The sequence below is a fragment of the Lampris incognitus genome, chromosome 21 (genome assembly GCF_029633865.1).
Source record: "Lampris incognitus isolate fLamInc1 chromosome 21, fLamInc1.hap2, whole genome shotgun sequence".
NCBI lineage: Eukaryota > Metazoa > Chordata > Actinopteri > Lampriformes > Lampridae > Lampris > Lampris incognitus.
In genome coordinates, this window is record NC_079231.1 from 3,982,650 (window position 1) to 3,995,092 (window position 12,443).

The 12,443-nt window shown below is 52.6% G+C and overlaps 1 pseudogene; it reads right to left on the minus strand.

The window, feature by feature from the left end:
• The window catches only part of LOC130131748 (FERM, ARHGEF and pleckstrin domain-containing protein 1-like), a 93,917-nt pseudogene that overhangs the window by 76,825 nt on the left and 4,649 nt on the right, over window positions 1–12,443 (minus strand).

Sequence of the window (12,443 nt, forward strand, 5' to 3'; positions counted from 1 at the left end):
AGTACAATCGGGAGAAAAAGAGGGGGGGAAAGCCCCCCCCCCCAAAAAAAAGCAGCTCATCTTCGCCGTCATAGGTTAAAACCAGGAGTTCTGGATGCAACGTAGTCTTTTTTCCAAACCACAGTCTCTGGACTCCCCTGTGAAAGCGGACACAGATCGAGTTGGGGAGAGAGCGACGTGGAGGACCCTGCACACAGTCTAGCGTGACGTCCGGCCCGACGTAGGACCCCGAGTTACTTCCGAGTTTAAAATAGAGAGAGCACCAAAAACACACCGTTTAGTGCAACGTCAGGCCCCATGTAGGACACTGACGACCAAGTTTAAAATAGAGAGCACCGAAAGCACACTGGGAAGTCACAAGACGATCACAGCGAAACCATTTCCCCAAAATGGCTTGTCACGGGAGGCTGTTGTTCATTTGCCCTGGTTAAATGGGGCAGCAGGGCGGAGGCGGGTAGACCACGTATCTCCACCGGGACGAATTTACCCTGCCGGCGTGCCCTTGGGTACAGTACTGGACCCATATCACCCAAGCATGGTGCCGATCTGCAGCTGAGGTGGTGCTTTGGTTTGCATGGGGGGGGAGGGGGGGGCATGCAAGCAGGGAATGTCCTCCTCTGGGTTAATTTATCATAATATCGATCGATCGAGCAAAATTCAGAGATGCCTGATAAATCACACTGATATAACGACTCATTAAGGATGTGCCGATGGCGGCACCAGGCACTGATGGAGAGACAAGTCGAGCCGCAGCCTACATAGAAACGTGCACACTCGTAATATATATTTTTGTTTAAATTTCCCTTGATGCCTCAGTGCGACAGCCAGCATTTTGGCAAGGAAGCTCTCAAGGATCGGCCCGTTGCAGAGCGAACGCCAAGAGCGAAGATGTCTGAAAATGCTTTGCCGGAACAGCTTCTCCATCCTCTCTCCGTTCAAGTTGAAGTAATATGTGCTCGTCTCCTCCAGCGAGAGCTTGGAAACAGTGCAACGTTAAGTAATAAATCAGCACAGGCCCCAATAAAGACGTGTTTATTCCACATCCGCATCCGCTTCCAAGCGGCGGGGCTGCAGGACGATGAGGGTGGAAACTCAGACACACGGCGGTATTTGCAGTGAAACAGAAACTACTGCTATCAGCCCAAAACGACCGTGGAAATGAGAGGTTATTGGATCCGGGCAAAAATTTCAATATAGTACATCCTTAATTTTATATAATAGTCTAAAAAAAAAGGGGGGGGGGGGCAGAGGGGTTGTGTGTTGCTGGAGCTGGTGTGGAGTACCATAAAAATCAACCAGTTAAACACCAATGGGTTAACTAGTGAGACAGCACTCATCCCTGACTTCTTTTTTGGGGGGGGGGGTTTCCCTGGGGTTTCCCTCCCCTTTTCTCCCCAGTTGTATCCGGCCAATTACCCCACTCTTTCGGTCGCTCCACCCCCTCTGTCGATCCGGGGAGGGCTGCAGACTACCACACGCCTCCTCCCATACATGTGGAGTCGCCAGCTGCTTCTTGTCACCTGACAGTGAGGAGTTTCACCAGGGGGACGTAGCGCGTGGGAGAGGACCACGCTATTCCTCCCCCCCCGCCCAACAGGCACCCCGACCGACCAGAGGAGGCGCTAGTGCAGCGACCAGGACACGTACCCACATCCGGCTTCCCACCCGCAGACACGGCCAATTGTGTCTGTAGGGACGCCCGACCAAGCCGGAGGTAACGCGGGGATTCGAACCGGCGATCCCCGCGTTGGTAGGCAACGGAACAAGACTGCCGTGTTACCCGGACGCCCGTCACCGACTTCTGTCTCCCTCACATTAACCATTAATCCACAACAACACTCACAAATGTGCACGCAGGCATAAACACTAGAGACCCCTCTGTCCCAGGGGGCTGCTGCAGAATAGATGGAGGAAAATCCCAGTCCGGCAGTGATGCTGTGTCTTCACAGGAAATATACATGCACACACACACACACACACACACACACACACACACAATCTGGGGCAGAGCAGCTCGAGTTGCAGGGGTGATGTCGGGATTCAATCTTGAATTTCAAATCCTGCAACAACCATTAAGTTTCCTCCATGACATGCGAGTGAGCATGGAGGCTTCAGCAGAAATCCAACAAATCACCTTAAAACAAAACGTAAAACAAGAGCACGACGTAGGGAACTGTACGGTTGGCGGCTAAGCCCAAGTAGAAGACAGAATAAAGCCAGTACAGAACCAGTCCACACAGGGACTGGTTCTGTACTGGAGAAACGAACCTCGGCAAAAAGACACAACAAACGTCGGTCCACTAACTTGCATCGCTAGACTTCCCCACGGAGGAGAAGCTGAAGCGCTTGGCATCAAACTAGCGCTGGTGTTCAGAGTGCTCCACAGCGACACGCCATCCCCTTTTACAGCGCGCGCCGCAATGAAGGACTGTTTCTATCTGGCTTCAATCAGCAGTTCCTGCAGCTCAATAAATGGCTGCTTGCCGCTCATTTTTCTCCTTAACTCCAGATGCCTTGTTTCTGTAAGGGCGGCGGGGGGAGGGGGGGGAGGGGGACCGGCAGGGTTGAGAAAGAGGCTCAGAACGCAAGATGTGCAAAATTATGTCCACAAATAAAGAAGAAAAAAAAAGATTCAAGAATTTCAAAGGGCGGGGGGGCGGGGGGTTGTTTTTCTAGTAGTCTCTGTGTGCGAGGCGAGGCATAACCCTAAGTGACTTCCCTGTCGACCGTTAACGCGCCGCTCTTGTTGAAGTGTGTTCGCGTTTGCACTGGAAAGGCGCGTGTTAGTTCGAGCCCCGACGAGCCACCGGGCTGGAAGTGCTGGGACAGAAGCTGTGGACTCCATCTGACTCCGTTCAGCCGCCGCCGCTCTGAACGCCGTCACCGTTACGCCAGAACAGGGGAAGCATCTCGCAGCAACCGAGTGACGGTAACGGCACTATGCATCCGCCATCATTTACCGTGCACATGCACACGTGCACGCACGTGCACATGCACACGTGCACACATGTGCACACACACGCAAATGCACACACGTGCACGTGCACATGCACACGTGCACACACGTGCAAGTGCGCACATGTGCACACACATGCAAATGCACACACGTGCAGTGCACATGCACACGTGCACACACGTGCACGTGCACACATATCCACGTGCACTGCATGTTCTCCTCCCTCAATTATTTACCCAGCAGCAGGAGTGAGAGATGGCGCCCCGCTCCTCCCAACACGCCGTGCCCACCCTGCCTCCACTCCACATGAATAATGGAGTGTGAGTGCGTGCGGACGCATCGCCAGAGTTTCCTACACTTGTCACTGCGTACGGTCATTCACAGGGTAGGGGGGCAGAGCAGAGTCGGTATGTTTTATTCATCCGATCTACACTCGAGGAGGAAATTCCCGTCCCCCAGCTCACGGCAAACCGTCTGCCCACATGACTTCTCCACAGCCGGGTAGTCCGAAACAGAGCCCTGCAGGTTCTTCCCGGTCGTTTCCGGATCAAAACAAGATAATCCAGTCCCTTCGGCCTTCTGACTCCCGTGCTTCGTCGGGCCTTCTCTTTCTTTTGCTTTTTTAATTTGATTTTCCCCTTTTTTCTCCCGACTCAGTGGCCAATCGACCCCTATTTTAGTTCAAACACCCAACTGCATCTCTCCGGCCGCCAGTCTCGAAGGAGACGCCTCGGCCACTTCCGTGACAAGGCGACTCCGGGCCGAACCACCGCTTTTTCCAACACACACACAGAGACGCATTCATGTGACGAACACAAGCCGACTCCGCCCCCCTCCCCAAGACAGCGTTGCCAATGATTGCTGCTTCGTCAAGTCCGGCCATAGTCGGATCTGACGAGACCGGGGCGCGAACCCCCGGTCCCCAGTGGGCAACTGCATCGACACAAAGCCCGCGCTTAGACCGCTACACCACCGCGGACCCCGGCCTTCTCTGTCTTTCTCATCCTTCTCCACTGCTTTAAAGCAAAACAATCTCGATTAATCGATCGCTTCATAACAAAGTCACATGGAGGGCCACTGGAAAGACAAAAAAAGGTTATTTGAAAAAGCTGGCACGATAAACAATCAACAGGGGACGAACATATGTTGGACAAACAGTTGGTCTTTATCAGCCAGGAATGTCACTGATGTGCCAAATCCTTTATTAGCACACAGCCAGCGGGGAGGCTATCGGCCCGGGAGACGGGAGGCTGCGCGGCACCAACATGGCCGCCTGACAACGGCAGAACCAGCTGAAGCTTCACACACTTGGGCATGTCTGCTCCCACTCTGAACGACCGTTAACGCGTTTCTCTCTCCCTTTCTTAGCTTCTGTCCTCCTCTTCGTGGTTCTGTTATTCACACCCCTCCCTTATCAGCGCCCTCCTCTCCTGTCAGTACCTATACCGGCCCAGTCCACACACGGACACGCACTAGACTGCACGGGCTTTGACTGAGAATCACACAGCGTGAACCGTAAACCAGCTGGGGGTGTGTGTGTGTGTGTGTGTGTGTGTGTGTGTGCGTGTGTGTATCCATGCGTATATCATCAGCATTCCACATTTTAGGTAATCTTCGGCTTGCATTTCCAGCTACTGCCTTCCTCTATCCAGCGGTCTGAGCCGTGAAGTCTAAAGATGCTCAACGGAGATTGGCCGCTTTGTGTGTGTGTGTCTGTGTGTGTGTGTGTGTCGATGTGCATGAGGGAAACGTGCACATGAGACAACCTGCAAGATAAAGGGAGACGGAAACGGGCTTCATTTCCACGGGAGCAGCAAAGCTTTGTGGGAACCTGTGAGGTCAGTATTCCTGCATTAGTTTGCAGACATGTGTTTCAGGACTGTGAAAACAAGACAAACTATGAACACAATCATCTGTCCTTTTTGCACGCACACATACAGTTAAAGACACCTCCTCCAGCACTGACGGAAAAAAATCTACCACGTAGATTTATGGCACGTTCACAGGAGGCCGGAACGGTGGCTCTAACTGGTCTACAGGCCAGCTGAGAGGTCTACATGCTGGACTCCAGCTGAATTATCACCACAGAGAAGGCCTCCTACATCTCACTGGATGACGCCGGCCTGATCTTTCAAAGGCATTCCCGACGCTAAGCCGTGCATGAAACCGACTTCTTTGCCGGCTATCTCCAGCCGGTGATGTGTTTGGACTTTGACCAGCCGTGGCTACACCCTGAGAGGACATACCACAACACCGCAGAACGGATTCCTCCCAACGCCGGTGACGGGGGGAACCTCGATGTGGAATCCGCTTCATAAGCAACACTGGGAAATCGTGGAGGTTCTGGGTATTCACACACACGTGTGCAAAGATGAGCACACACTGTGTACACCAGAAACACACACACACACACACTGAAGGACACACACACATGCAAACTTTTGAAGGTTGAGGAACTACTTGCTACTTACTCCCCCCCCCCCTTCTCCTCCCCAATTGTACTTGGCCAATTACCCCACTCTTCCGAGCCGTCCTGGTCGCTGCTCCACCCCCTCTGCTGATCCGGGGAGGGCTGCAGACTACCACATAACCTCCTCCTATACATGTGGAGGCGCCAGCCGCTTCTTTTCACCTGACAGTGAGGAGTTTCACCAGGGGGAGGTAACATGTGGGAGGATCACGCTATTCCCCCCAGTCCCCCCTGCACTAGTGCAGCGACCAGGACACATCTGGCTTCCCACCCGCAGACACGGCCAGCTGTGTCCGCAGGGACGCCCGACCAAGCCAACGGTAACACGGGGATTCGAACCGGCGATCCCCCGTGTGGGTAGGCAACGGAATAGACCGCTACGCTACCCGGACGCCCCCTACTTGCTGCTTCTCACGGACACGGGGTTCATCTGACGAGGCCGTCGGGTTGGGCGGAAGCGAGGTCCGCACAAATAAGCAGTGCGAATAGGACAGCGGGTGAGACAGACGCACGGGGAATGACCACCGGAGCCACGAAAAGACGGGAAAAGATGGGCGCAGAGCGAGAAACACACCTGGAAACGGGGATACAGCAGAGAGACGTGAACACAGACGCCGAGTGACAGACAGAAAGACGGAGAAACTAAGTGGTAACACATACAACTTTGTCAAAGGTTCAACCAAAAGCACCTTATAGTACCAACAGTGCATAGCCTATCGGGCCTACAGGGCAGGGCAATAATTCCACATGGGCATTTATCGTCTTCCAGTGGTATTGGATCGGGAGGAAATTCGGATAGTCCCACTGCGATACATGGTTTTGTCGTCTAAATCAGTGATAAATAGTTATTGCCTGGAATTTCTCACCAAGTGAGGTCTGAAATAACAAACAGTGACCCTCAGCTGGAGGGTATTTTTGCATGTAAGCAGGTGTCACGCTAATATTTTCCATCTTGTCCAGCACAGAGACTCGGAGAGACAGACAGACAGGCAGCAAAGCACCAGGTAAGCATTCCCGACTCTGCGGCAGAGTCTTTATCAGACTTTGCCGTCATTTCAGAGGTCTTTTGGGTGTGGTGGGCCCAGACAGGAAGCTGGTCTCTCTCCCACTTCCTGCATCTCTCCCAAGACACGAAAGCCCCCTCGGAGTGAAAAGGGAATTATTTCAGAGTCTGCGGCTTTGAAGCATGAAACAGAAAATAAATTGGAATTACATCTTGTCAGCGCTCTTATCCGTCTCCTATAATGACGAAAAGAAAAAACAACAACTGCTGAACCGAAACTGATGCGAAGAAAGAAGCATTCATTCCCTGCTGAATTCTGTGCAGCTGTGCCATTTGATCGCACATGTTCAACGGGTCTGCACTGACCTTATCGCCGCGGTGTGGGAGGGATTAACTCCACATCCGGAAATCAACAGAAACCACGGGTCAGCGATTTCTACAGATACTAGCTTACTTGATGACATCACAACGTCACCAGCGACATTTGGAGGGCTGCTCCATCCTGCGAACGCACAAGTTTAGGAGATCGATCACAAGTTCGAAGCCTTCAGCCTCATTTCTGTTTTGTTTTTTTGGATTCCCCCCCTTTTTCTCCCTAATTGTACCCGGCCCAATTACCCCACTCTTCTGAGCCGTCCCAGTTGCTGCTCCACCCCCTCTTCCGATCCGGGGAGGGCTGCAGACTACCACATGCCTCCTCCCATACATGGGGAGTCGCCGGCTGCTGCTTTTCACCTGACAGTGAGGCGTTTCACCAGGGGGGCGTAGCACGTGGGAGGATCACGCCACTCCCAGTCCCCCCCCCCCCCCGAACAGGTGCCTCGACCGACCAGAGGAGGTGCTAGCACAGCGGCCATGACGCATACCCACATCCCGCTCCCCACCCGCAGACACGGCCAATTGTGTCCGTAGGGACGCCCGACCAAGCCGGAGGTAACACCGGGATTCGAACCGGCGATCCCGCCGCGCCACCCGGACGCCCCGAGCCTCGCTCATGTCTGACTTATCCGTGTCATGTTGCAGCCTGGGTCGCTCCCTGGCTCCAGGTATCTGAACCAATCAGCAGCCCCTATCTGTTAAGCAACGCTCCGCCATAACACGAACAATGTTTACAAAAACCAATTATGCATGTCAGTCTTGCAGAAGAAGAAGAAGAAGAAGAAGAAGAAGAAAAACGGCTATCAGCACCGTACCAGACAGTCCAAGACACAGGAGAGGAGGCAAGAGAATAAATAAGCCAGAGAGATTCAGTGGGAAGAGATAAAAAACAAAATGCATGATGTCCAACACCGATGTCGAGTGAACATGAGTGCTACTCTGTTGTCGAAGTTTGCTCCGTTTCGTTTGCTTGGTTTTTTTTTTTGTCGTCGCTTAAAATCAATTTCATTCTGTCATTTAAGAAAGATAAAAAAACATGGGGTTAATGGCAGAATGTCGCCTATTCTGCCATCACACACACACACACACACACACACACACACACACACAGAGTCTCTTCCTTACCGATATCTGGAAAACCTCCTGTGTGTCATCGAGCATCTGAACCCTGATGGAGACTTGGCGCCCGGGGTTCTGGGTGGGGGGGCGCAGGCCCGGCTCCAGGGTGGACACGCCGAAGCTTTCGGGGGCTCCCAGCCTCTGGCCGGCGGCGGACGGCCTGTCAGCGGGCTCCACCATGGTGACAGACTCTACAGCGAGACGCTCTGAGGCTTCGGGGACTCCGCTTTACGTCTGGAAAGGAACAGATTCAGTCAGGCAGGGCTTCCTACATCACAAACCTGAACAGCCAATCCTGTTAATGGACAGGGGGGGGGGCACTCTGCATATCATTATGTGCTCCCGCTTCAGCGAGGCGAGCCAGAGGAGACGCAGTGGAGCTACTTATTGTAATTTTGCCAGCTGTAAGTTTTGTTTTCGGCTGTGGGAGAAACAGTGAGCCTTCGTTTATCACCATCCATCCATTATCCGAACCGCTTGTGCTGCTCTCAGGGATGCTGGAGCCTATCCCAGGAGTCACTGGGCGGCAGGCGGGGAGACACCCTGGACAGGCTGCCAGTCCATCACAGGGCCCACACATACACATTCCCACCTAGGGACAATTCAGTATGGCCGTAACGTCCCCAGCCAAACTTCCGGAGAACACGCGGGTTAGCAGGAGCCATTTTCAGCAACGCTGTTTTGAAAATGTGCCACAAGCGCAGACGGGCTTCTCCACACAGCTCCTCCTGGGCACACGGCGAGCCGACGTGTCGGTCAACCGGTAAGCTTATGTTTCTCTTTCGCCAGAGACTTTGCTATGGCGTTCAAAGCATTTCTGCCCAATGGGGCATCTGAGTGGTTACCTTCACAAGGTAGATAACCCGTCAGCGCTGGCAAGCGGCACCACGGATTATCTAACATTAGAAACACATCATTAGCTGACTGGTGTGTCTGACACATCCACTTGTACATGACTGTAGCCACGAGGGGGTTTGGGCAGAGGCAAATATCATCAGTCACATATATATTTATCATGACACATCCATAGAGACACAGAGAGTAGACGGAGCCGGCCACAGATCTAGCCACTTCCTCACAGGGACAGCCGTCCGCCAGTGCCCCCGCCCGGCACAGTGTGCCGTCTGTGGCGTACGCGGCGTCGCCCTCAATCTCCCTCCGTCTCCGTCTCCGTCTCCACCCGCCTGCCATCTCTCTCATCTGTCTCGTCCGTCTGATAAATTCACCTCCGCCCAGCGTGGAGGCGGCGGCGAGGCTCAACTTGCCATGCTGGGTCAACAGAGGGAACCGGTGGCTCAGTGGGGAGGATGGAGGCTCCACAATCATGCCAACTCGCCTCCTCCTCCCCGCTAGCGCTAACAAGCTTCTTCTTCTTCTTCTTCTTCTTCTATATTACCACTTGCCACTGTGTAGCGTACAGTAGCAAGCAAAACAGGAAACAAGCAGAAGTTACTGTGTTCGGTGAGCAGGTATATGCACCGGAGCAGCGGAGGGGTGGGGGGAGATTTTAATCGAGGGTGGGGATAATTTGCATATTCATAGATTCTGGATTTTGAATGAGGGGGAAGAAGTAGATGTGATTCTCAGGATTTCAGCAAGACAACTGAACTTACTTTGCGAAACAAAAAACAATTTATTATACCAAGCAGAGCATTTTCTAAGTCTTAAAACACGACTGGGGGGCACGTTAACTTCAAGCACAGGCAAGTGTAATCGTGACCTGGCACGATGGTGCGAGCAAACTATCAGCCTCAATAGAGATACTAAGGGTAGTCAATAAAAGTCAACCTAACATCTGTTTCTAAAGGGCAGAGTCCCCCTCGGTGACTATGACGACCAGGCTGATGTTGAAAAACGAGGCCGTCCCCGTGCCAAGGATTCAAACAAAACCCGCTTCTGCTTGTACCTACCCTGAATAGATCAGTTATAAAATAGTAAAAGAGTTGAGAGTTAATGTGTCTCCAGCGCCGCCCATAAGGGGGGTGGGGGGTGGGGTGGGGGTGGGCTGTCTGGGGCCATCCGCTAGGCAAGGGCCCATGGAAGCCAGCAATGATAATGGCAGACCCTGACCTGCAATTGAGTGTGAGCTGGCTAACAGATGGACTTTAAAGACGTTATACAGGAATGTGCATCCAGTCAGACAAGGAAGATGGCCGTGTAAGAGGCAAAGACGGAGCCATGAGGCGAGAAAATGCCTTTTCTGCTAAGAAATGTGTGGTGTAAGGGTAGCAGATCTTTGTTGCCCTTGGTATTTTGAAGTGTCTCGGAGTTGTATTATGGTGTGTGTTTGTGTGTGTGTGGGGGGAGGGGGTGCCTATGCAGTGCCTGTTACTGAGTAAGTCTCTCTCGGTTTACATGCACGTGTTTAGTACGTTGGGGGGGGGGGTCCCATTCACTAGACCTTTTCAGGGGCCCAGCCATTTCTGTGGGCAGGCCTGTTTGTCTGAGATTTTGTGCAAAATATCATCACTAACAAAAGTAGGCAGATTTGTGCAATGTTCAGTGTGTGAATATCATGAAGTACCAGAAACCCACTACCCGGGATTTCCGCATTGTTAGCTTTTAGATTTTGCATTCTGAGCAAAACCCATTCACTCCCTTGTCCGCCTTGCTATCGCCTAACGTGTCGTCGGGCGCTAATCTTAGTCTTCCTACTTATACAATGTTGTGTTTTGTCACGTGTTTTTTTTCTTTTTGCAAGCCCATTCTACCAACTCAAACTCCAAGCGCTAACCTAACATGGAAAACGATAAAACTCGCCTCGGCTTGAAATTGACAAATTTGCCGAGGCGACTTTCATGTTAGCAACCATAAGTAGAAAGCGCCGTCTGCCAGGATGTAAACTTTCCACCTAATTACTTCAAGAAATGTGCAATAAATCTCGGGGTGTTTACCCGGGCTGAGGAAATCTGACTTGCACAACGTAAAGCCACACGACATTAAATCGAGTGTTGTTCGGCGGCGCATGTTTGTACTGGGTTTGGACTGAGAATAGCTTTTGTGTATCGCGGCGCTAAGAAAGCTAACATAGTTGAGGCCAGACACGCCGACTCTTGTTATACCTGCTGGGAAGGCTCCTCTCTTGCACATAACCACACATCATTTCCCTGTCATGCACGTGCACACACACACACACACACACACACATGCACACACACACACACACACACACACACACACACACACACACACACACACACACACACACACACACACACACACACACACACTCTTTCCAGCCACATGCAGGTGGGATTTCGTGCCTTGACTCCACACTAAACAGAAAACTCTGCTCAGGACCAGCCCAGACTTGAACCAAACGCTCCACAATGTAGGCCAGATGAGACAGGGTCTGGGAGCAGACAAAAGACAACTTGAGTCAACTCAAACACACACCCCCCACCCTCTCTCTCGCTCTCACAGACACATTTCAGCACCCTACCACCACACACACACACACACACTTCATCCCACACACGATAACCTCAACCCCAGACAATAAATAGCCACTCAGACGGTTGGTGACATCACGGGGCAGGAATGTTTTTTGGAAGACAGTTAGAGGGCACCGTGGGTTCCAGGGTTACACACCGATGCACTGGCTTGACATGCACCAACACACACACACACACACACACACACACACATGCGTGCATGCACACACACACTATTCTCACTCTCTTCTCGTCTGTTTGCTCCAGATCAAGCAGCCTCTGATCCGATGTTTCCAACCTAGTTGGTCTGAAATGCATGTTTATGTGTGTGTGTCTGTGCTGTCACACACATCTGTCTCCACCACACACACACACACACACGTTTAGAGAACGCCTGTGTTTGGAGTGACGAGCGTCCTCTCCATTCAGGATGGACCAATCAAACACAGCCCTCGCCGCTGACCCCACGGTCAAACAGCCCGGGTGTAAACAACTATTCTCTCCTCTGGAGAGAACGTCACAGAAATATTACCACGGAAAAGATGACGGGGTTTCGTTTGTTCCCCCGCACCCAATCTCACACAACGAGCTGAAACCGCCTGAAGTCGGCCTTCTGCCCCGACGTCCACCTGATCTAAACTCGAACGCCGGCAAACTGCCACACAACTACCCCCTTTCACGGCCGTGGGCAGAAACATCGCCTCCACCCGCAGGGAAAAGAAGCCGTTCGTGTTCACAAGTCCTCACAAGTGGAGCGACACAACCACGCGCTCACGCTGCACCAATAAAAACACAAGTGAATTTCACTGATAATCCCCCCCCCCACACCCCCCCCACCCCCCGTCTGCCCCATGCAAATAACGCTACTGGAAACTGGATCCCGGCCGAGGAAGTGACCTGACAATAAAGAGACCTGACGTGCAAGTTATTCATTACACCTGCGGGAACGCCCAGTCCTTCCACTTGTTCTCTCTCTCGGCAGCCCGGCAGAAACCAGACCTCTCCTCCACTGCCGCGCTTCAGCGGGAGGTCATCATCCAGAAGGTCAAAAGAGCACCCGAACGAGGCGGACCCCCAAACCTC